This window comes from Triticum dicoccoides, chromosome 2A (genome assembly GCF_002162155.2).
Source record: "Triticum dicoccoides isolate Atlit2015 ecotype Zavitan chromosome 2A, WEW_v2.0, whole genome shotgun sequence".
Taxonomy (NCBI): domain Eukaryota; kingdom Viridiplantae; phylum Streptophyta; class Magnoliopsida; order Poales; family Poaceae; genus Triticum; species Triticum dicoccoides.
In genome coordinates, this window is record NC_041382.1 from 634,991,109 (window position 1) to 635,015,627 (window position 24,519).

Below are 24,519 nucleotides of genomic sequence, written 5' to 3' on the forward strand. Positions count from 1 at the left end.
GTACAAGCTTAAGCTTATCGACGGAATTTCTGATAAACAATTATTTGCCCCTTGCTACTTGCTACCTGCTTCAGACTGTTTGCAATGTGGAAAAAAATGATTAGATTGGCCACTGTTTTGGGATGTCAGCAAGGATCTTTTCCTTTCACATATGTTGCAAGGATTCATATCTTGGATGTGCCTATGGGCAGTGGCGAATATAGGACGTAATTTCAAGGCAGGCTCAACTTCAAGGATAGTAATTTTTGATGTTGGATGCCATTTTATGCGCTGCACCTAACTACTAGTGTGCTGATTATTGGTGGTGTTTTTGTGTGTGGCAAATTTTAAGGGTAGGCTAGAGCCTATTGAAGCCTGTTGAGTAGAATCGCCACTGCCTATGGGAACCTCCAAGCCTGGAATTGAAGATTTCGAACCCATCAGGTGCTTCACCTTCCTTGTGATGGTAGACTTCTGCTCCTCAAGTCTGGCGGAATTCCTCTCGTTATGGCTAAGAGTAAGCACGTGGGAGCTTGAGGTGGATGTGCTGGATAAGATCTCTTGGGCCTGGGAGACAAATGGAAAATACTCGGTAAGGTCGGCATACGCGGCATAGTTTTGGGGCCATACTGTGGAGCCACTGGCGAAGCTGACTTGGACATCCAGGGCACCATCCACTTGCAAGTTCTTCACTTGGCTTACTCTACGGAACCGGTGCTGGACCTCGGATAGACTTGTGAGGAGAGGGTTATTGCATTAGGATTAGGATGCATGCCCCCTATGTGACCAGGAGGAGGAAACGATTAATCATGTGCTGCTAACGTGCGTGTTTGCTAGATCAACATGGGCAGTGGTATGTGACGCTCTAGGAAAGCCGGAGTGGACGCCGACGGCACAAGACTCCCTTCACTCATGGCTTTGGGATAAGCAAGGGCCCAACAACCTACGAAGGAAGGATCTGCATACCATCTTTATTCTTACATTTTGGGAGCTGTGGAAACATCGAAATTCTATTGTGTTCGACGGAGCATCCCCTTCGATGGAGGTGCTTCTAGGTAGAGTGTGGACCGAAGGCATGACTTGAACGGTAGCTGGGAAGTTTAAAGGGAATGTAGACCCCTTCTTTCATAGTTTACGTAGGTGGGCGAGTAGAGAGGAGTAAAGTGTAACGAACTTGTGTAACCCTTGGTGGAGGCATTCTTTTGCCTTTCTTCTTTAATATATAATATGTACACTCGTGCATATTGGAGAAAAAAAAACTTCATGTGCTCTCTTGCATTGCCTGCTGCTGCTATGGTCCATCAAATTACTACCTCAGAGGTACTCAAAACACTGCCTATGGAGGAAATCTGAGATGGAAGATCAAGGGATTGCTTTGATAGCCTCGGACAAGGTATGTAGGCCTAAAAATCAAAATGGGCCTGGAATACTGGATGTGGCTATAACAAGGCCCTACTTATCAAGCACCTATATTTTTTTAATAAAGAATATTTGCATTGGGGAAAATATTACCCCTCAAGGTCAATTAAAATGATCGTTCTGGTGAAAAGATATTCTCAAGTTGCTCCCCTATTTAAGAAAGTGGCCTCCTATGAGAAGGATTTTAATACTGTTTTGGCATGAGAATTGGTGTGAGGAGATCTTATCCAAGAAATATCCCGAGCTACGTTCCTTTGTCAAGAATGGAAGTGACTCTTTGTCACTTGTTATGGCTACTCCAGATAAGGGATGCGGCTTCAGTGCCGTAAAGGCACCTGCCTTTGTGCCTATGACACAAAGGCAGGTGCCTTAAGGTGTCGAAGGGCAGTCCCTAGATAAGGCCAGCCACAGGTGACTCTTTCTCAATGTGATTGTTGTTTTGATGCTCGATCCATAGGAATTTCGTGGTATGATGTTTTTTTCTACTTCTTGAATATGATTACTGTTCCCTTCTTATAGGGCTCGATGCAGAGAAAATTACTGGATTTTTTTATAGGATCTGGATCCTTGTGAGATCATAAGTTTTGCACTTTATTTAAAAGAATTCTCATCCACCCAAATATCTTTACAAATGAATTGTTTTTTCTGAGGTTCTCTAACAATCCTAGTGTTATCCCATGGTGTTAAAGAGGACGTATGTCACTCCAATGCTATGTTTTTCTAGACCTGAAAAAAAATCGAATACGGTGCCTCGCAGGAGTTTCGTCCCGCAAAGCAGCAACAAGAATCCAACGAAAGCGCACCACCTCAGGATGTTCAACGATATATAATCACTTATAGCGGGTTGCAAGGTCGTCCCAACAATGCTGCTTCACCTGCCACAAAACCAAATCCTAACAACTTGCATCATGATCCTCGAGACAAGTTTTTTTAGAATATACCCTTGGCCTCTCCATCTGAGTGATGCATGCAGCCATTTTATTAATTATTTGCAAAGACCTTACAAAATAATACATCAGTAAGTCTGAAACCACCATGTTGGCAACACCTGTCGCTACTCCTATCCCCTTGATGAAGGGGTGCCTATTGTCCAAGCCGAATACCAAATAGACATCACATCAAAGCCTAACATCTAAAGCCAGATGCCTCGGCCAAACCACAATGCCGGGACTAGGTCACACTCCGGTCCGGTGGACTCTCGGAAGCTGCCGCCGCTGTCTTCCACCGATCCATCTCAGAGCAGGTACTGATGCACCAACCTTGCCAGGCCTGCCGTCGACGCCACCACGACACCAGACAATGCCACCATCTTGCGTGTATCCATCCACACGCGTCCGTCGCTGAAACTCTGCAGTGCCATGATGTCGGGATCTGTCGGCGGCCTTGCGGTAGATGTAACACCACCCCTCCTCTTGTCCCCTCCAGCCAACACTTGCTCCAAAACGATGCACCCACGAGGGAGAACGATACCAAGGCGTTGTCATTGCCCGATCCGGTAGACCCAAATCCGGGGTTCCCCCGGAACATCCCAATCGAGTTGACGCAACCTGCAACAACGATGCCCCGAGAAGGAAACGATGTCAGAGACACCGCCATCGTCTGCCAAGACCGCAATCAGGCACGGTTTTCACCAAAAGTCACGTCGCCCTGATCATGTGGCTGGGTGGAACCGCGCGGAGCTTCGCTATGAAGACGTATGTCGCCGCCGATTCTCCGGCGGAGATCCTCCATCCCCTCACCAGAGCCCTCATCGTGTCGTCGACTATCCACTTGAAGAATTGACGACGGATCTGGGTGGGATCCAGATCCGCGACCGCCTCCATGCCCCCCATCGCCAGCACCACCAGCCATGGGGTCATCGGTTGTCGCCACACAACCAGGGAGCTGCCCTGGCCTCAGTGGGAAACCCCTAGCCTGAGGTGCCCAACCGCCTCGAGTGGTTGCCGCCGCCACCGCCTCCTGCTTCGGCGCCTTGGCATTGGGCGCCGCTGCCACCACGGCCAACACCAGCGGCAGTGACAGCAGGATCCTCCTTTGTGGGGTGGGGGGCTGGCAGCGCTGGGATCTGATCCCCCTAGCGCCTCCCTGGTGTGGCGGCGCCAAGGGGGTCGGGAGGGGGTTGTCTATATTGCTAGATGGCGCCCGATGCCTTCGTAACTACTGTGGCCCAAAACACTACTTCCAGCAAACGAACCGAACCAAGTTGAGCTTCAACTAAGTAGCATAGATTAGTTTAGATACATCACTCAACTAAGAAGAATAGATTAGATACATCACTCAACTAAGGGAGATTTCCGCATCATCGCATTGATAGGCTTTATCAAGGTGATTACATACATAATTGAACTGACGGAGAAAAAGAATGAAGGGCCATCTGGCACATTGTTGTAAGTCTTTTCAGAAATTTTAATATAGACTACATACGAAACAAAATGAGTGAATCTACACTCTAAAATATGTCTATATACATTCGTATGTAGTTCATATTGGAATCTCTAAAAAGACTAATAACAATGTATGAGACTTATAACAATGAAATATCTCTAAAAAGTCTTATAACATACATCACTGAACTGACGGGGAAAAAGAATGAAGGGCCATCTAGCACATTGTTAGAAACTAAAAAGACTTATATTTAGAAACAGAGTATTAACAAGGGGATTAAAACAAGGAAAAGAAAGGAACATGGAGTATTAACGAAGGGGATTAAAACAAGGAAGGAACAGGGAGATTCCCGTTCCCGTTTGCACTTGGGAAATCATCATCTCATCGGAGAAGAAAAGAGTCCGTTTTTACTTGTGATCCAGCCCAAAACTAAGAATCCGTGATTACCTGTTTTCTTCTATGATGATGATCCGGACACAGTAGTTTGTGTGTTCTTATCCAACTAGTAAGAATGCACGTGCAACGCACGACTGTGAGAAAAAAAAACTCCTATGTAAACATATAGCACATCAGAGCCATCATCTCATCTCAAGGAACCTCTGGAACTTTTAAATATTTAAATATTTATATATGACCATAACAAAATATCATTTGAAAATTGTATTATTTGCAGGCAATACAGAAACTACAAGGAGTAGGATGATACTGGGTTTATAAAACCAACAGACACTCCTACCTAATTATGATGCTCCGTTAGCATAAACACCTTTTACTTTTGTTTCATCCTTCATATCTCTCACATGAATGATAAACCTGCATATATTGCCTTTAAGAGTACTGTTGCTTGGAAACGAAGGAAACAACAAAGCTTGAATATGCCAGTGCCATGACTCTTGGTGAAGATGTGACATGGTCAATCCAGTTCTGGTATTTATCCATAGTCCACACTTTTCCGTACAATCCCAAGTCTGAATTGACAAAATAAGGAATCCATAGACCACACTTCTACACCAATTTTTGTACAGGACTAACTGGAGCTTGTGCCCGATTCTTTTTGATTGCTACAGTAACAGAGCAAATAAAAGGAATACAACATTGAGAATAGAACATATACCCAAGCATGCAGTTATTTACCATATATTGAGGTGCCTGAGATTACACTAAAAACTGTCCAACAAAATACCATAGAAAGGTTGCTCAAAATAAACAGTATGGCATGATGGCATAGAGGAATGCCACATGAAAATACAGTAAGCCCTGCAGTTCTGTTTCTATGCTTCTCTAATACTGAAAGCAATAGCCAAATATCATTGTATAGTTCTTTCAGGGTGTCAGGCTCGCTTCAATGCACCTGTCGGCTGATAGAACTTCAATAGGATACTGAAAGAAAAAGAAATTTATAGCATAAAAATGTACGCACAGATTTGGTAGATATAGATTCAAATCTAGTCCAAACGTCATGATCCATTGAACCTTGCTGCATCCCTCGTAATAAGGATGGCCGGGACTGAGAGCAAATACCTCTCATGCAAGGAAGTTAGAGGACACTCATAGCTTAGGAGTAAATATAGCTTTCATATTCATGGAGTCAGCCACAGCAGCAAAGATGCGCAACACTGCAGCAAGGAAGAATAGCACATAACTGCATGATGGACAGAAACCATGTCAATCCACTTCAGTCCGTTCCCTGGAGAAAACATCACGTCACGTCCATTCAATCAACACGGAACTGAATTGTGCAAACAATTCACTGTGTTAAATGGAAAACACAAACTTTCAGGTTTAACAATTCACTAAGTTGGTCATTATTTTAGTCTCAGACAAATCTAAACAATTTACTAAGCATATATGCATTATAGCTTCAATGCATTGGACAGCAGAACAATTTACCTTGTTGCCTGGGACACTGCCCTTTTTAGATAACTATGGCTACTATGCTATTGACTCATCCAAGTCATGTTCGCCTAGAAAAACAAGGTGTACATTCTCACTTCTTTAGATATCCTCTGAGGGCCTCGCTGGACAGTAAATAACTGTATAGAAGAGCTGCCATAGTTGTCCATCTACAACTTGTACATTTTCACTTCATATAGTAAAATATTGCCGTGTCTTCTAAAATAGTTTTATTGTCGGAGCCTCCCATAGAGTTTTACCATATAAGTTAATTAGCGCTCACACAAATGGCTTGCGTCAGAGAATTGAAAATTACCTGCGTAAAAGTAGCACATCCACAAGCAAACTAATCAGCATCTGAATGAAATAAACATCACTTTCATCAGAACGCTACCAAAGGTTGAACCAACATAGCAGCATACACTTCTGCCTAAAGAGAAAAATGGTAGAACACATACCGTGAAGAACTCTGTGTTCAGAATCAGATGCACTTAGTGGAGAGGAGGGAGGCCTGATTGGATGCAACTCTCCAATCCAGTCCAGGTGAGATGTCACCGTCCACCACCAGGGGGGCTCGGTAGGGAGGGGGCGGCGGGGCTGGCTGGGAGAGGTGGGGCGGATGAGTGGTGCGGCTAGGCGAGGCAGAAACGGAGGCGACCGGTCAGATCCGGTCGTCGCCATCGTCGGTCTGGCCGGGAGGAGGCTGGCAGTCGCGTGGGACGGTCCGGCGGAGCCCTGCAGTGCGGGAACGGAGAGAGAGAGATTAGTGAGGAGAGGGAGAGAGAAGGGAGGAGGAGGATGCTGGGTGCGGCTGACCGGCAGAGGACGTCGGCGGCGGCTTCCAGGTGCGTGGGCGGCGACCGGAGGCGGGGTCGGCTCGGGGCGATCGGGAGGAGCGGCGGCGCTTGCTACGATCCGTTTTTTCTTTTCTTTTTGAACTGACCCATTCTTCCTGATAAGGCGTGATTTGGGTGGAATCTTTCCGGAAATCACGGGAGGGGCAAGCGTCTGTTTAGCAGAACATTTAATTTGAGATGTTGATCTAAGTGATAAACCGTTGACGCAATATGAGCAGTAGGATATGTGTAAATTGTTCTAATCGGAGGGTCGTGGTTATTCCGTGTACAGTTTATTGTGTGGCTTTAAAGGAATTTATGTTTGCTCTTTTAATAGTAGTATCTACTATCTACTACCACTATAAAAGAAAGAGAGGTCGGAGAACCAAACAATCAGACCCATTCATTAACAAGATCTAATGGCTCTTAATCCTCCAATGTTTAACCCTCTGGTGTTTAACGATACAAACCACACATCAAGCCACTAACCCATCGATCGCTAACCCTGCCCCGTCGTTCAAAAAAAAAAAACTCTGACAACAACGCACGAGGCACGACCTACTTCCCCCTCCTCCCAACGAACGACACAACACGGGCGGTTCCTCCCGTGCGCCGTTCGACGCCCCGCTGTTCCTCCAGCAGCCGTTCGCCGCCGTTGTTCGCCGCCCGTCACGCCCTTCGCCGCAGGTCGCCACGGGCCGCCTCGCCCTTCGCCGCCGGAGCCGTCACGCCCTTCGCACTTCCCTCTCCCGAACTGCCCACCACTTCTCACGGGCGCCCTCTCTCCCGGCCTCCTCGTCGCCTTCCCGATGCCCTCGCCAACACGTTCTCAATGGGGCTCCTCGTCCTCTCGTTGGACCTGGCACACTCCTCGGCGCCGTCGCCCCCACCCCGCCACCACGGGTCGTCGTTGCCATTGTGCCCTAGCCGGCGCGCTTGTCACCGGTCTCGCTAATCTGCAGGCGGATACCAATCTGCAGCAGCAACACCAGCTTCTACGCGCGGGCGGACGCTAATCTGCATTCAAGAGAAGATGCATGTACACTCGTGGCTCATTTATTTGTTTTACTGTTTGTTCTGTAAGTATTCTCTAATGCCAGCCATAATAGTGCTGCGGCGAACACTGTCCATGCTGCTAGCGATGTACGTGTGAGGAACAGAACGGAGCCATGGTGGAGAACGTCAGCACTATTGTGGCTTTTGTGCTACCCATATGAGACTACGTCTCCCTTCACTGAGTAAATACATAGGCAATTCTTCACCAATCCCACTACATGTTTGTCATAGTTACGAGATACAGTCGATTGATGCTTGCAGCCATGATTCATGTTCAGTTGGACCAAATCGGACATGCTATGAGGTCCTTATTTCTCAAAGTTGGCTCTGTTTTAGTTATGATTTTTACTGTATCTAAATAAATAATTTGATTTATGGCTTATGGTGAAGGCGAGAGGATATTCTTTTCATTATGGTAATTGATAGTTACATATGGAAGAGTAGAATTTTTAGTTTCTTATTTTATTTTTTACTGTGGATCGTTAAAGGAGAACTTTAGGTTTTTTATTTAGGTTGGACATTATCAGGAATCTTGTTCTGTCGTCTCTGCTTACTTTACTCTAAAGCAATATGTCCTTTTTTGAATTTATTCCAGTATTGCAGAGCCTCTTCTAAATTTTTTCCTTTTGGCATGGACTAGGATTCACATTGAGTACTACAGTATTCTATAGAGTACATGTCTGATTATTATTATTTTCCCTACACATATTCTATGGATGTGAAATAGGATAATCTGAACTGAATTTCTATCAACAGCAAGCGGCTCAACGAGGACACTGAATTTCTCTCCTGTGAGCGATCATTAATCTCCCACTATGTTCTGTACTTCCTATCTTCTGTACTTCCAAGCTCCTATATTTTTGAACTAGACAATCAGCTTCTACCTGTGCTGCACTTGCAATATTTCTTCCCAAACTAAACTTCTACACCAATGTCATTTTGTGTTTTTTTAACTCTGATGCTATTGTTTCAGCCAATAATATTGAAATATGTTCCCCGAGCATATTTGATATTTAACTGTGCTTTGGTAAGGTGCCAGGTGTTACTGGACAAGTAGATACAGAAATACTTATCAGTGCTGGTTAGCAGCAAGTAAGAGAATTGTTTCCATCTCATGCCATATATTTGTGTTGTATCAGTATCTAAACTGCTCCTGTGTGCAGGTAACATAGGCAACAATTCAAGTATCAAAGGAACATATGGCTTTTGGAATTCTGTTAGGAAAATTCTCTTTTGTAAGAAGGCCAAATCTTTTTCAAGGATTTTCAAGTGACCATGTATTTCAGGTTTTTGTTCTGTCTCCATTTCTAGGCTTCCTTGAAGTTCTACTGAAATGGCTATTTGAGTGTCGCTATCATTTCAATATGAAGTAACATGAGAAGTCAAAATTTGTTGCATTTTTTATCCATATATGAAAAGAAATGAGTCTTAGCTAAAGTTCGAAACTGTTACGCATAAAACAACTAATCTGTCGCTATAAACAAAAAATTAATTGTGTTATGCTTCATGAACATATTGCCATCTATGAGAAGATAGTTTCGAGATATGTATTTCTATTCGACTGTCCATTTGCCTTCTTTTAGTAAAAACAATAGGGGGGCATGCAGAAATGAGCCATATATAGCGGAATGTGCTATATGCAACACGAATTTTACTACTCCCTCCGATCCAAATTAATTGACGCAGCTTTAGTTCAACTTTGTACTAAAGTTGTACAAGAGTTGCGTCGATTAATTTGGACCGGAGGGAGTACGTATATTTTGGAAGTGCATTTAAAAGAACCAGTGTATCAGGACATACAATTTTTCATCATGCATTGTGATTGATATGCTACGATATATAATTTTGATTGGTTGATAGGCATAGTTGTGTTATTCTCGAAAAATGTTACATTGCATCAGATTCTAAGAATCAGTAACCTCAACAATTATAAGCTCCTTGTCGATGTTGTCTCGGAGGGCCAAACTCAGCAACCTGGTGTATGACCAAAAGAAGAGGCTAAACTTATGAAAATCCATATCGACTTACCTGCAGGAATATGACACTACAAATGTTCAATGTATGATAACAATAGAACTGTTGATGGTCTATAACTTCTGTGCACTGGCATGTGACTTGTACTCTTGCAGGGACAGAATTAAGCTTTTTATAGTCATCTGATGGGACGACATTTAATTATTTCTCTCTGTATTAGTTGTCTCTTTGCTGATCACATGTTTATTATGGTGCCTTTTCTTGCTCTTCAATGAAGCGTCTTGCCTTCTTATATCTTGACCTAATACTGGGTGTAATGTACTATAATTTTTGTATACGTGTTCTGCTTAACTAAGATGTGCTTTGAATCCAAATCGGAAGCAACTATTTACTCATCCTATGCCGACTTCCATGTATGCTCAGTATAACATCAATTGTAACATATTATGTAGATTCTGTAGATTTTATTACTTCCCCATGGTTTTAACATGTCAGAGTTAGAGAATCATCATGCAGCTGCATCTCCGTTAGGATCAGGGGACGTTCCCCGTTTATAAGACCAAATGAGTATAATATTTTAGAGTTAGTTCTTTTTTGACTGAAAGTCTGCCAAAATTTACAATGGTTGTGAGGCTTCTTGCTCTGATTTGTCGGCTGAAGTAGCAGAGATCATCGTAGCTAAATCCTTTTTGTATGGTGTGAAAGGCTGCTAATTGTCTGAACGTTCTTTATTCTGCAAATGAGTGTAAATCTTATCTGCCACTTGACTATTAATGATTATTTATAACATTTGAAGATGTGAGCACATGCATTATGTATCCGAATATGGTATGTTGTGAAGGTTTTTAAGTGACCAAGCACATTTCTTATTTGGCTGCTTAGTCTATATATATACACAAAACCACTCCATGGGCTGTACATTTCTAGCTCTGTTTGAAGCCATCTCTGTGCAACCATTTTGTTCTCCATCCAAATTGGATTCCCCGGTCACAATACATACTTATTTTAAATTATCTTTTGAGCAAAGTTCATTCTGGATGAAAATTATGTTTGTATTTTGACTATGAGTCACAAAGTTTTGGTGTGGTAGCTGACAGGGCTACTGACGGCGGTGGCGTGTGGCTTCTGGGACAACGACGTCAAGTTCTTCGTGTACACATTGCACTCCAAATGTCCGACAAAATTGTTGGGGAACGTTGCAGAAAACAAAAAATTTCCTACGGTTTCACCAAGATCCATCTATGAGTTCATCTAGCAACGAGTGATCGGATTGCATCTACATACCTTTGTAGATTACGCGCGGAAGCGTTCAAAGAACGGGGATGAGGAAGTCGTACTCGACGTGATCCAAATCACCGGAGATCCCAGCGCCGAACGGACGGCACCTCCGCGTTCAACACACGTACGGTCAGCGTAACGTCTCCTCCTTCTTGATCCAGCAAGGGGGAAGGAGAGGTTGAGGAAGATGGCTCCAACAGCAGCACGACGGCGTGGTGGTGGTGGAGCTGCAGTACTCCGGCAGGGCTTCGCCAAGCTCTATGGAGGAGGAGGAGGTGTTGGAGAGGGAGAGGGAGGCGCCAGGGCTTAGGTGTGGCTGCCCTCCCTTCCCCCCACTATATATAGGGGCAAGGGAGAGAGGGGGGGGGGGCGCAGCCTTGGCCCTTCCTCCAAGGAAGGGTGCGACCAAGGGAGGAGTCCATCCTCCCCAAGGCACCTAGGAGGTGCCTTCCCCCTTTAGGACTCTTCCTTTCCCTTATCTCTTGGCGCATGGGCCTCTTGGGGCTAGTGCCCTTGGCCCATATAGGCCAAGGCGCACACCCCTATAGCCCATGTGCCCCCCTGGGATAGGTGGGCCCACCCGGTGGACCCCCGGGACCTTTCCGATGGTCCCGGTACAATACCGGTGACCCCGAAACTTGTCCCGATGGCCGAAATAGCACTTCCTATATATAATTCTTTACCTCCGGACCATTCCGGAACTCCTCGTGACGTCCGGGATCTCATCCGGGACTCCGAACAACATTCGGGTTACTGCATATACATATCCCTACAATCCTAGCATCACCGAACCTTAAGTGTGGAGACCCTACGGGTTCGGGAGACATGTAGACATGACCGAGACGACTCTCTGGCCAATAACCAACAGCGGGATCTGGATACCCATGTTGGCTCCCACATGCTCCTCGATGATCTCATCGGATGAACTACGATGTCGAGGATTCAATCAATCCCGCATACAATTCCCTTCATCAATCGGTATGTTACTTGCCCGAGATTCGATCGTCGGTATCCCTATACCTCGTTCAATCTCGTTACCGGCAAGTCACTTTACTCGTACCGTAATGCATGATCCCGTGACCAGACACTTGGTCACTTTGAGCTCATTGTGATGATGCATTACCGAGTGGGCCCAGTGATACCTCTTCGTCATACGGAGTGACAAATCCCAGTCTTGATCCATATCAACCCAACAGACACTTTCGGAGATACCCGTAGTATACCTTTATAGTCACCCAGTTACGTTGTGACGTTTGGTACACCCAAAGCACTCCTACGGTATCCGGGAGTTACACGATCTCATGGTCTAAGGAAGGGATACTTGACATTGGAAAACTCTAGCAAACGAACTATACGATCTTGTGCTATGTTTAGGATTGGGTCTTGTCCATCACATCATTCTCCTAATGATGTGATCTCGGTATCAATGACATCCAATGTCCATAGTCAGGAAACCATGACTATCTGTTGATCAACGAGCTAGTCAACTAGAGGCTTACTAGGGACATGTTGGTGTCTATTATTCACACATGTATTACGATTTCCGGATAACACAATTATAGCATGAATAAAGACAATTATTATGAACAAGGAAATATAATAATAATGCTTTTATTATTGCCTCTAGGGCATATTTCCAGCAGTCTCCCACTTGCACTAGAGTCAATAATCTAGTTACATTGTGACGAATCGAACACCCATGGAATTCTGGTGTTGATCATGTTTTGCTCTAGGGAGAGGTTTAGTCAACGGATCTGCTACATTCAGGTCCGTATGTACTTTACAAATATCTATATCTCCATCTTGAACATTTTCACGAATGGAGTTGAAGCGACGCTTGATGTGCCTTGTCTTCTTGTGAAACCTGGGCTCCTTTGCAAGAGCAATAGCTCCAGTGTTGTCACAGAAGAGCTTGATTGGCCCCGACGCATTGGGTATGACTCCTAGGTCGGTGATGAACTCCTTCACCCAAATTGCTTCATGCGCTGCCTCCGAGGCTGCCATGTACTCTGCTTCACATGTAGATCCTGCCACGATGCTCTGCTTGCAACTGCACCAGCTTACTGCCCCACCATTCAAAATATACACGTATCCGGTTTGTGACTTAGAGTCATCCAGATCTGTGTCGAAGCTAGCGCGACATAACCCTTTACGACGAGCTCTTCGTCACCTCCATAAACGAGAAACATTTCCTTAGTCCTTTTCAGGTACTTCAGGATATTCTTGACCGTTGTCCAGTGTTCCTTGCCGGGATTACTTTGGTACCTTCCTACCAAACTTACGGCAAGGTTTACATCAGGTCTGGTACACAGCATGGCATACATAATAGAACCTATGGCTGAGGCATAGGGGATGACACTCATCTCTTCTATATCTTCTGCCGTGGTCGGACATTGAGCTGAGCTCAATTTCACACCTTGCAACATAGGCAAGAACCCCTTCTTAGACTGATCCATATTGAACTTCTTCAATATCTTATCAAAGTATGTGCTTTGTGAAAGACCTATGAGGCGTCTTGATCTATCTCTGTAGATCTTGATGCCTAATATATAAGCAGCTTCTCCAAGGTCCTTCATTGAAAAACTCTTATTCAAGTAGGCCTTAATGCTGTCCAAAAGCTCTATATCATTTCCCATCAAAAGTATGTCATCTACATATAATATGAGAAATGCTACAGAGCTCCCACTCACTTTCTTGTAAACGCAGGCTTCTCCATAAGTCTGCATAAACCCAAACGCTTTGATCATCTCATCAAAGCGAATGTTCCAACTCCGAGATGCTTGCACCAGCCCATAAATCGAGCGTTGGAGCTTGCACACCTTGTCAGCATTCTTAGGATCGACATAACCTTCCGGCTGCATTATATACAATTCTTCCTTAAGGAAACCATTAAGGAATGCCGTTTTGACGTCCATTTGCCATATCTCATAATCATAGAATGCGGCAATTGCTAACATGATTCGGACGGACTTCAGCTTCGCTACTGGTGAGAAAGTCTCATCGTAGTCAAGCCCTTGAACTTGTCGATAACCCTTAGCGACAAGCCGAGCTTTATAGATGGTCACATTACCATCCGCGTCTGTCTTCTTCTTAAAGATCCATTTATTTTCTATGACTCGCCGCTCAACGGGCAAGTCAGTCAAAGTTCATACTTCGTTTTCATACATGGATCCTATCTCGGATTTCATGGCTTCCAGCCATTTGTCGGAATCCGGACCCGCCATCGCTTCTTCATAGTTCGAAGGTTCACCGTTGTCTAACAACATGATTTCCAAGACAGGGTTGCCATACCATTCTGGTGCGGAACGTGTCCTTGTGGACCTTCGAATTTCAGTAGCAACTTGATCTGAAGTTTCATGATCATCATCATTAACTTCCTCTCTAGTAGGTGCAGGCACCTCAGGAACATTTTCTTGAGTTGCGCCATTTTCCGGTTCAAGAGGTAATACTTCATCAAGTTCTACTTTCCTCCCACTTACTTCTTTCGAGAGAAACTCCTTCTCTAGAAAGGATCCATTCTTGGCAACAAAGATCTTGCCTTCGGATCTGAGGTAGAAGGTATACCCAATAGTTTCTTTAGGGTATCCTATGAAGACGCATTTTTCCGACTTGGGTTCGAGCTTTTCAGGTTGAAGTTTCTTGACATAAGCATCGCATCCCCAAACTTTTAGAAACGACAGCTTAGGTTTCTTCCCAAACCATAACTCATACGGTGTCGTCTCAACGGATTTTGATGGAGCCCTATTTAAAGTGAATGCGGCAATCTCTAAAGCATAGCCCCAAAATGATAGCGGTAAATCGGTAAGAGACATCATAGATCGCACCATATCTAATAGAGTGTGATTACGACGTTCGGACACACCATTACGCTGAGGTGTTCCAGGCGGCGTGAGTTGTGAAACTATTCCACATTTTCTTAAGTGTGTGCCAAACTCGTGACTCAAGTATTCTCCTCCACGATCCGATCGCAGGAACTTGATTTTCCTGTCACGTTGATTCTCAACCTCACTCTGAAATTCCTTGAACTTTTCAAAGGTTTTAGACTTGTGTTTTATTAAGTAGACATACCCATATCTACTCAAGTCATCAGTGAGGGTGAGAACATAACGATAGCCACCGCGAGCCTCAACGCTCATTGGACCGCACACATCAGTATGTATGATTTTCAATAAGTTGGTTGCTTGCTCCATTGTTCCTGAGAACGGAGTCTTGGTCATTTTACCCACGAGGCATGGTTCGCACGTGTCAAATGATTCGTAATCAAGAGACTCTAAAAGTCCATTTGCATGGAGCTTCTTCATGTGTTTGACACCTATGTGACCAAGGCGGCAGTGCCACAAGTAGGTGGGACTATCATTATCAATCTTACATCTTTTGGTATTCACACTATGAATATGTGTAGCATTACGCTCGAGATTCATTAAGAATAAACCATTCACCATCGGAGCATGACCATAAAACATATCTCTCATATAAATAGAACAACCATTATTCTCGGATTTAAATGAGTAGCCATCTCGTATTAAACGAGATCCTGATACAATGTTCATGCTCAAACTTGGCACTAAATAACTATTATTGAGGTTCAAAACTAATCCCGTAGGTAAATGTAGAGGTAGCGTGCCGACAGCGATCACATCGACCTTGGAACCATTCCCGACGCGCATCGTCATCTCGTCCTTCGCCAGTCTCCGCTTATTCCGCAGCTCCTGTTTTGAGTTACAAATGTGAGCAACCGCACCGGTATCAAATATCCAGGAGCTACTACGAGTACTGGTAAGGTACACATCAATTACATGTATATCACATATACCTTTTGTTTTGCCGGCCTTCTTGTCCGCTAAGTATTTGGGGCAGTTCCGCTTCCAGTGACCACTCTCCTTGCAATAAAAGCACTCAGTCTCGGGCTTGGGTCCATTCTTTGGCTTCTTCCCGGCAGCTTGCTTGCCGGGCGTGGCAACTCCCTTGCCGTCCTTCTTGAAGGCTTTCTTACCCTTGCCCTTCTTGAACTTAGTGGTTTTATTCACCATCAACACTTGATGTTCTTTTTTGACTTCTACCTCTACTGATTTTAGCATTGCAAATACTTCAGGAATGGTCTTTTCCACCCCCTGCATATTGAAGTTCATCACAAAGCTCTTGTAGCTCGGTGGAAGCGACTGAAGGATTCTGTCAATGACCGCGTCATCCGGGAGATTAACTCCCAGCTGAGTCAAGCGGTTATGCAACCCAGACATAGTGAGTATGTGCTCACTGACAGAACTGTTTTCCTCCATCTTACAGCTGAAGAATTTGTCGGAGACTTCATATCTCTCGACCCGGGCATGAGCTTGGAAAACCATTTTCAGCTCTTCGAACATCTCATATGCTCCGTGTCTCTCAAAACGCTTTTGGAGCCCCGGCTCTAAGCTGTAAAGCATGCCGCACTGAACGAGGGAGTAGTCATCGGTACGTGCCTGCCAAGCGTTCATAACGTCTTGTTCTGCAGGGAGAATAGGTGCGTCACCCAACGGTGCTTGTCGGACATAATCTTTCTTGGCAGCTATGAGGATGATCCTCAGGTTCCGGACCCAGTCCGTGTAGTTGCTGCCATCGTCTTTCAGCTTGGTTTTCTCTAGGAACGCATTGAAGTTGAGGACTACGTTGGCCATTTGATCTACAATACATATTGTAAATATTTTAGACTAAGTTCATGATAATTAAGTTCATCTAATCAAATTATTCAATGAACTCCCACTTAGATAGACATCCCTCCTGTAATCTAAGTATAACATGATCCAAGTTAACTAGGCCGTGTCCGATCATCACGTGAGACGGACTAGTCAACATTGATGAACATCTTCATGTTGATCGTATCTTCTATACGACTCATGCTCGACCTTTCGGTCTTCTGTGTTCCGAGGCCATGTCTGTACATGCTAGGCTCGTCAAGTCAACCTAAGTGTTTGCATGTGTAAATCTGTCTTACACCCGTTGTATGTGAACGTTGGAATCTATCACACCCGATCATCACGTGGTGCTTCGAAACAACGAACTGTCACAACGGTGCACAGTTAGGGGGAACACTTTCTTGAAATTATAATGAGGGATCATCTTATTTACTACCGTCGTTCTAAGCAAACAAGATGTACAAAACATGATAAACATCACATGCAATCAAATAATATCAGTGACATGATATGGCCAATATCACATAGCTCCTTTGATCTCCATCTTGGGGCTCCATGTGTTGGGGAACATAGTAGAAATTCAAAATTTTCCTACGCGTATCACCAAGATCTATCTATGGAGAGACCAGCAACGAGTAGAAGGAGAGTGCATCTACATACCCTTGTAGATCGCTAAGCGGAAGCGTTCAAGTGAACGGGGTTGATGGAGTCGTACTCGTCGTGATTCAGATCACCGATGATCCTAGTGCCGAACGGACGGCACCTCCGCGTTCAACACACGTACAGCTCGACGATGTCTCCCACGCCTTGATCCAGCAAGGAGAGAGGGAGAGGTTGAGGAAGACTCCATCCAGCAGCAGCACAACGGCGTGGTGATGATGGAGGAGCGTGGCTATCCTGCAGGGCTTCGCCGAGCACCTACGGGAGAGGAGATGTGTCACGGGAGGGAGAGGGAGGCAACCAAAGGCCTTAGGTATGATTGCTCCTCCTTTTCCCCACTATATATAGGGCCAAGGGAGAGGGGGAGGGCGCAGCCTTGCCCCCTCCTCCAAGGAAGGGATGCGGCTAAGGATGGGGAGGAGTCCATCCTCCCCAAGGCACCTCGGAGGTGCCTTCCCCCTTTAGGACTCTCCCCTTTTTCCTTTATCTTGGCGCATGGGCCTCTAGGGGCTGGTGCCCTTGGCCCATGTAGGCCAAGGCGCACCCCCTACAACCCATGTGGCCCCCGGGGCAGGTGGCCCCACCCGGTGGGCCCCCGGGACCCTTCCGGTGGTCCCGGTACAATACCGATGACCCCGAAACTTGTCCCGATGGCCGAAACAGGACTTCCTATATATAAATCTTTACCTCCGGACCATTCCGGAACTCCTCGTGACGTCCGGGATCTCATCCGGGACTCCGAACAACATTCAGTAACCACATACAAGCTTCCTTTATAACCCTAGCGTCATCGAACCTTAAGTGTGTAGACCCTACGGGTTCGGGAGACATGTAGTCATGACCGAGATGTTCTCCGGTCAATAACCAACAGCGGGATCTGGATACCCATGTTGGCTCCCACATGTTCCACGATGATCTCATCGGATGAACCACGATGTCAAGGACTCAATCAATCCCGTATACAATTCCCTTTGTCTAGCGGTATGGTACTTGCCCAAGATTCGATCGTCGGTATACCGATACCTTGTTCAATCTCGTTACCGGCAAGTCTCTTTACTCGTTCCGTAACACATCATCCCGTGATCAACCCCTTGGTCACATTGTGCACATTATGATGATGTCCTACCGAGTGGGCCCAGAGATACCTCTCCGTTTACACGGAGTGACAAAATCCCAATCTCGATTCGTGCCAACCCAACAGACACTTTCAGAGATACCCGTAGTGTACCTTTATAGCCACCCAGTTACGTTGTGACGTTTGGCACACCCAAAGCACTCCTACGGTATCCGGGAGTTGCACAATCTCATGGTCTAAGGAAATGATACTTGACATTAGAAAATCTTTAGCATACGAACTACATGATCTTGTGCTAGGCTTAGGATTGGGTCTTTTCCATCACATCATTCTCCTAATGATGTGATCCCGTTATCAACGACATCCAATGTCCATGGTCAGGAAACCGTAACCATCTATTGATTAACGAGCTAGTCAACTAGAGGCTTACTAGGGACATGGTGTTGTCTATGTATCCACACATGTATCTGAGTTTCCTATCAATACAATTCTAGCATGGATAATAAACGATTATCATGAACAAGGAAATATAATAATAATCAATTTATTATTGCCTCTAGGGCATATTTCCAACAGTCTCCCACTTGCACTAGAGTCAATAATCTAGTTCACATCGATATGTGATTAACACTCAAGGTCACATCCCCATGTGACTAACACCCAAGAGTTTACTAGAGTCAATAATCTAGTTCACATTTACCATGTGATTAACACTCGATGAGTTCTGGGTTTGATCATGTTATGCTTGTGAGAGAGGTTTTAGTCAACGGGTCTGAATCTTTCAGATCCGTGTGTGCTTTACAAATCTCTATGTCATCTCCTAGATGCAGCTACCACGTTCTATTTGGAGCTTTTCCAAATAACTGTTCTACTTGGAGCTATTCTAAATTGTTGCTCCATTATACGTATCCGGTATCTCTACTCAGAGCTATCCGGATAGGTGTTAAGCTTGCATCGACGTAACCCTTTACGACGAACTCTTTTACCACCTCCATAATTGAGAAAATTCCTTAGTCCACTAGTTACTAAGGATAACTTTGACCGCTGTCCTGTGATCCATTCTTGGATCACTCTTGTACCCCTTGACTAACTCATGGTAAAGCACACTTCAGGTGCGGTACACAGCATAGCATACTGTAGAGCCTATGTCTTAAGCATAGGGGACGACCTTCATTCCTTTCTCTCTATTCTGCCATGGTCGAGCTTTAAGTCTTAACTTCATACCTTACAACTCAGGCAAGAACTCCTTCTTTGACTGATCCATCTTGAACACCTTCAAGATCATGTCAAGGTATGTGCTCATTTGAAAGTACCATTAAGCGTTTTAATCTATCCTTATAGATCTTGATGCTCAATGCTCAAGTAGCTTAATCCAGGTTTTCCATTGAAAACACTTTCCAAATAACCCTATATGCTTTCCAGAAATTCTACATCATTTCTGATCCATAATATGTCAACAACATATACTCATCAGAAATTCTATAGTGCTCCCACTCACTTCTTTGGAAATACAAGTTTCTCATAAACTTTGTATACACCCAAAATCTTTGATCATCATCAAAGCATACATTCCAACTCCGAGATGCTCACTCCAGTCCTCAGAAGGATTGCTGAAGCTTTGCATACTTATTAGCATATTTCAGGATAGACAAAACCTTCCGGTTGTATCACATACAACCTTTCCTCAAGAATCGTCGAGGAAACAATGTTTTGACATCCTATCTGCAAGATTTCATAAATAATGCAATAATTGCTAATATAATTCCAACAGACTCTTAGCATCGCTACGAGTGAGAAAGTCTCATCGTAGTCAACTCCTTGAACTTGTCGAAAAACATCTTAACGACAAGTCGAGCTTTCTCAATGGTGACACTTACCATCATTGTCTGTCTTCCTTTCAAAATCCATATGTACTTAACAGCCTTACGACCATCAAGTAGTTCTTCCAAAGTCTACACTTTGTTTTCATACATGGATCCTCTCTCGGGTTTTATGGCCTTGAGCCATTTATCGGAATCCGGGCCCACCATCGCTTCTCCATAGCTCGTAGGTTCATTGTTGTCTAGCAACATGACCTTCAAGACAGGATTACTGTACCACTCTGAAGTAGTACGTATCCTTGTCACCCTACGAGGTTCGGTAGTGACTTGATCCGAAACATCATGATCAATATCATAAGCTTCCACTTCAATTGGTGTAGGTGCCACGGGAACAACTTCCTGTGCCCTGCTACACACTGGTTGAAGTGATGGTTTAATAACCTCATCAAGTCTCCACCATCCTCCCACTCAATTCTTTCGAGAGAAACTTTTCCTCGAGAAAGGACCCGATTCAAGAAACAATCCATATTGCTTTTGGATCTGAATTAGGAGGTATACCCAACTGTTTTGGGTGTCCTATGAAGATGCATTTTATCCGCTTTGGGTTCGAGCTTATCAACCTGAAACTTTTTCATATAAGCATCGCAGCCCCAAACTTCTAAGAAATGACAACTTAGGTTTCTCTAAACCATAATTCATACGGTGTCATCTCATCGGAATTACGTGGTGCCCTATTTAAAGTGAATGTGGTTGTCTCTAATGCCTAACCCATGAACGATAGTGGTAACTCGATAAGAGACATCATGGTATGCACCATATCCAATGGGGTGCAACTATGACGTTTGGACACACCATCACACTATGGTGTTCCAGGCTGTATCAGTTGTGAAACAATTTCCACAAAGTCTTAATTCTGTGCCAAACTCGTGATTCAGATATTCATCTCTATGATCATATCATAGATCTTTTATCCTCTTGTCACGACGATCTTCTACTTCACTCTGAAATTACTTGAACCATTCAATAATTCAGACTTGTGTTTCATCAAGTAAATATTCTCAACATCTACTCGAATCATCTGTGAAGTAAGAACATAACGATATTCACTGCATGCCTCAGCACTCATTGGACTGCACACATCAAAATGTGTTACTTCCTACAAGTTGCTATCTTGTTCCATCTTACTGAAAACGAGGTTTTTCAGTCATCTTGCCCGTGTGGTATGATTTGCATGTCCCAAGTGATTCAAAATCAAGTGAGTCAAAACGGTCCATTTGCATGGAGTTTCTTCATGCATATACACCAATAGACATGGTTCGCATGTCTCAAACTTTTCAAAAATGAGTGAGTCCAAAGATCCATCAACATGGAGCTTCTTCATGCGTTTTATACCGATATGACTTACGTGGCAGTGCCACAAGTAGGTGGTACTATCATTACTATCTTTTGGCATGAACATGTGTATCACTACGATCGAGATTTAATAAACCATTCATTTTAGGTGTAAGACCATTGAAGGTATTATTCAAATAAACAGAGTAACCATTATTCTCCTTAAATGAATAACCGTATTGCGATAGACGTAATCCAATCATGTCTATGCTCAACGCAAACACCAAATAACAATTATTTAGGTTTAACACCAATCTCTTTGGTAGAGGGAGCGTGCGATGCTTGATCATATCAAGCTTGAAAAAACTTCCAACACATATCGTCAGCTCACCTTTAGCTAGTCTCCGTTTATTCCGTAGCCTTTTGTTTCGAGTTACTAACACTTAGCAACCGAACCGGTATCTAATACCCTGGTGCTACTAGGAGTACTAGCAAAGTACACATTAACACAATGTATATCCAATATACTTCTATCGACCTTGCCAGCCTTCTTATCTACCAAGTATCTAGGGTAATTCTGCTCTAGTGGTTGTTCCCCTTATTACAGAAGCACTTAGTCTCGGGTTTGGGTTTTATCTTGGGTTTCTTCACTAGAGCAGCAGCTGATTTGCCGTTTCATGAAGTATCCCTTCTTGCCCTTGCCCTTCTTGAAACCAGTGGTTCCATCAACCATCAACAATTGATGCTCCTTCTTGATTTCTACTTTCGCGGTGTCAAACATCGCGAATACCTCAAGGATCATCATATCTATCCCTGATATGTTATAGTTCATCACGAAGCTCTAACAGCTTGGTGGCAATGACTTTGGAGAACCATCACTGTCTTATCTGGAAGATCAACTCCCACTCGATTCAAATGATGGTTGTACTCAGACAATCTGAGCACAAGCTCAACAATTGAGCTTTTCTCCTTAGTTTGCAGGTTAAGAAAGTCATCGGAGGTCTTATACCTCTTGACATGGGCACGAGCCTGAAATCCCAATTTCAGCCCTCAAAACATCTCATATGTTTCGCGATGTTTCAAAAAACGTCTTTGGTGCCTCAACTCTAAACCGTTTAACTGAACTATCATGTAGTTATCAAAACGTGTATGTCAGATGTTCGCAACAACCACAGACAACGTTCGAGGTTCAGCACACTGAGCGGTGCATTAAGGACATAAGCCTTCTATGAAGCAATGAGGACAATCCTCAGTTTACGGACCTAGTCCGCATAATTGCTACTGTCAACTTTCAACTATTTTTTTCTCTAGGAACATATCTAAACAGTAGAACTATAGCGTGAGCTACGACATAATTTGCAAAAACCTTTTGACTATGTTCAGGATAATTAAGTTCATCTTATGAACTCCCACTCAGATAGACATCCCTCTAGTCATCTGAGTGATTACATGATCCGAGTCAAACTAGGCCGTGTCCGATCATCACGTGAGACGGACTAGTCATCATCGGTGAACATCTTCATGTTGATCGTATCTTCTATACGACTCATGTTCGACCTTTCGGTCTCCGTGTTCCGAGGCCATGTCTGTACATGCTAGGCTCGTCAAGTTAACCCTAAGTGTTTCGCGTGTGTTCCGAGGCCATGTCTGTACATGCTAGGCTTGTCAACACCCGTTGTATTTGAACGTCTGAATAAAACACCCGATCATCACGTGATGTTTTGAAACAGCGAACTGTCGCAACGGTGCACAGTTAGGGGAGAACACTTCTTGAAATTGTTGTAAGGGATCATCTTATTTACTACCGTCGTTCTAAGCAAATAAGATGTATAAACATGATAAACATCACATGCAATCAAATAGTGACATGATATGGCCATCATCACTTTGCTCCTTTTGATCTCCATCTTCGGGGCTCCATGATCATCATCGTCACCGGCATGACACCATGATCTCCATCATCATGATCTCCATCATCGTGTCTTCATGAAGTTGCCTCGCCAACTATTACTTCTACTACTATGGCTAACGGTTAGCAATAAAGTAAAGTAATTACATGACGTTTAAGTTGACACGCAGGTCACAAATAAATAAAGACAACTCCTATGGCTCCTGCCGGTTGTCATACTCATCGACATGCAAGTCGTGATTCCTATTACAAGAACATGATCAATCTCATACATCACATATATCATTCATCACATCCTTTTTTTGGCCATATCACATCACATAGCATACCCTGCAAAACACAAGTTAGACGTCCTCTAATTGTTGTTTGCATGTTTTACGTGGCTGCTATGGGTTTCTAGCAAGAACGTTTCTTACCTACGCATGAACCACAACGTGATATGCCAATTGCTATTTACCCTTCATAAGGACCCTTTTCATCGAATCCGATCCGACTAAAGTGGGAGAGACAGACACCCGCCAGCCACCTTATGCAACTAGTGCATGTTTGTCGGTGGAACCGGTCTCACGTAAGCGTACGTGTAAGGTTGGTCCGGGCCGCTTCATCCCACGATGCCGCCGAATCAAGATAAGACTAGTAACGGCAAGCATATTGAACAATATCGACGCCCACAACTACTTTGTGTTCTACTCGTGCAAAGAATCTACGCAATAGACCTAGCTCATGATGCCACTGTTGGGGAACGTAGCAGAAATTCAAAATTTTCCTACGCGTATCACCAAGATCTATCTATGGAGAGACCAGCAACGAGTAGAAGGAGAGTGCATCTACATACCCTTGTAGATCGCTAAGCGGAAGCGTTCAAGTGAACGGGGTTGATGGAGTCGTACTCGTCGTGATTCAGATCACCGATGATCCTAGTGCCGAACGGACGGCACCTCCGCGTTCAACACACGTACAGCTCGACGATGTCTCCCACGCCTTGATCCAGCAAGGAGAGAGGGAGAGGTTGAGGAAGACTCCATCCAGCAGCAGCACAACGGCGTGGTGATGATGGAGGAGCGTGGCTATCCTGCAGGGCTTCGCCGAGCACCTACGGGAGAGGAGATGTGTCACGGGAGGGAGAGGGAGGCAACCAAAGGCCTTAGGTATGATTGCTCCTCCTTTTCCCCACTATATATAGGGCCAAGGGAGAGGGGGAGGGCGCAGCCTTGCCCCCTCCTCCAAGGAAGGG

The 24,519-nt window shown here is 44.4% G+C and overlaps 1 long non-coding RNA gene across 4 annotated transcripts; it reads right to left on the minus strand.

Moving 5' to 3' along the window:
- Positions 1-4,885: 4,885 nt before the first annotated feature.
- On the minus strand, positions 4,886-6,689 carry LOC119355901. Of its 4 annotated transcripts, none has more exons than XR_005171734.1 (4): positions 6,493-6,682; positions 6,135-6,411; positions 5,674-6,033; positions 4,886-5,470 (listed from the first exon to the last, which is right to left on the minus strand). It is a non-coding gene; the product is annotated as an uncharacterized LOC119355901 (long non-coding RNA). The 4 variants fall into 4 exon arrangements; XR_005171733.1 differs by having other exon boundaries at positions 4,886-5,163; positions 5,305-6,033; positions 6,493-6,638; XR_005171732.1 differs by having other exon boundaries at positions 4,886-5,992; positions 6,493-6,689.
- Positions 6,690-24,519: the final 17,830 nt, after the last annotated feature.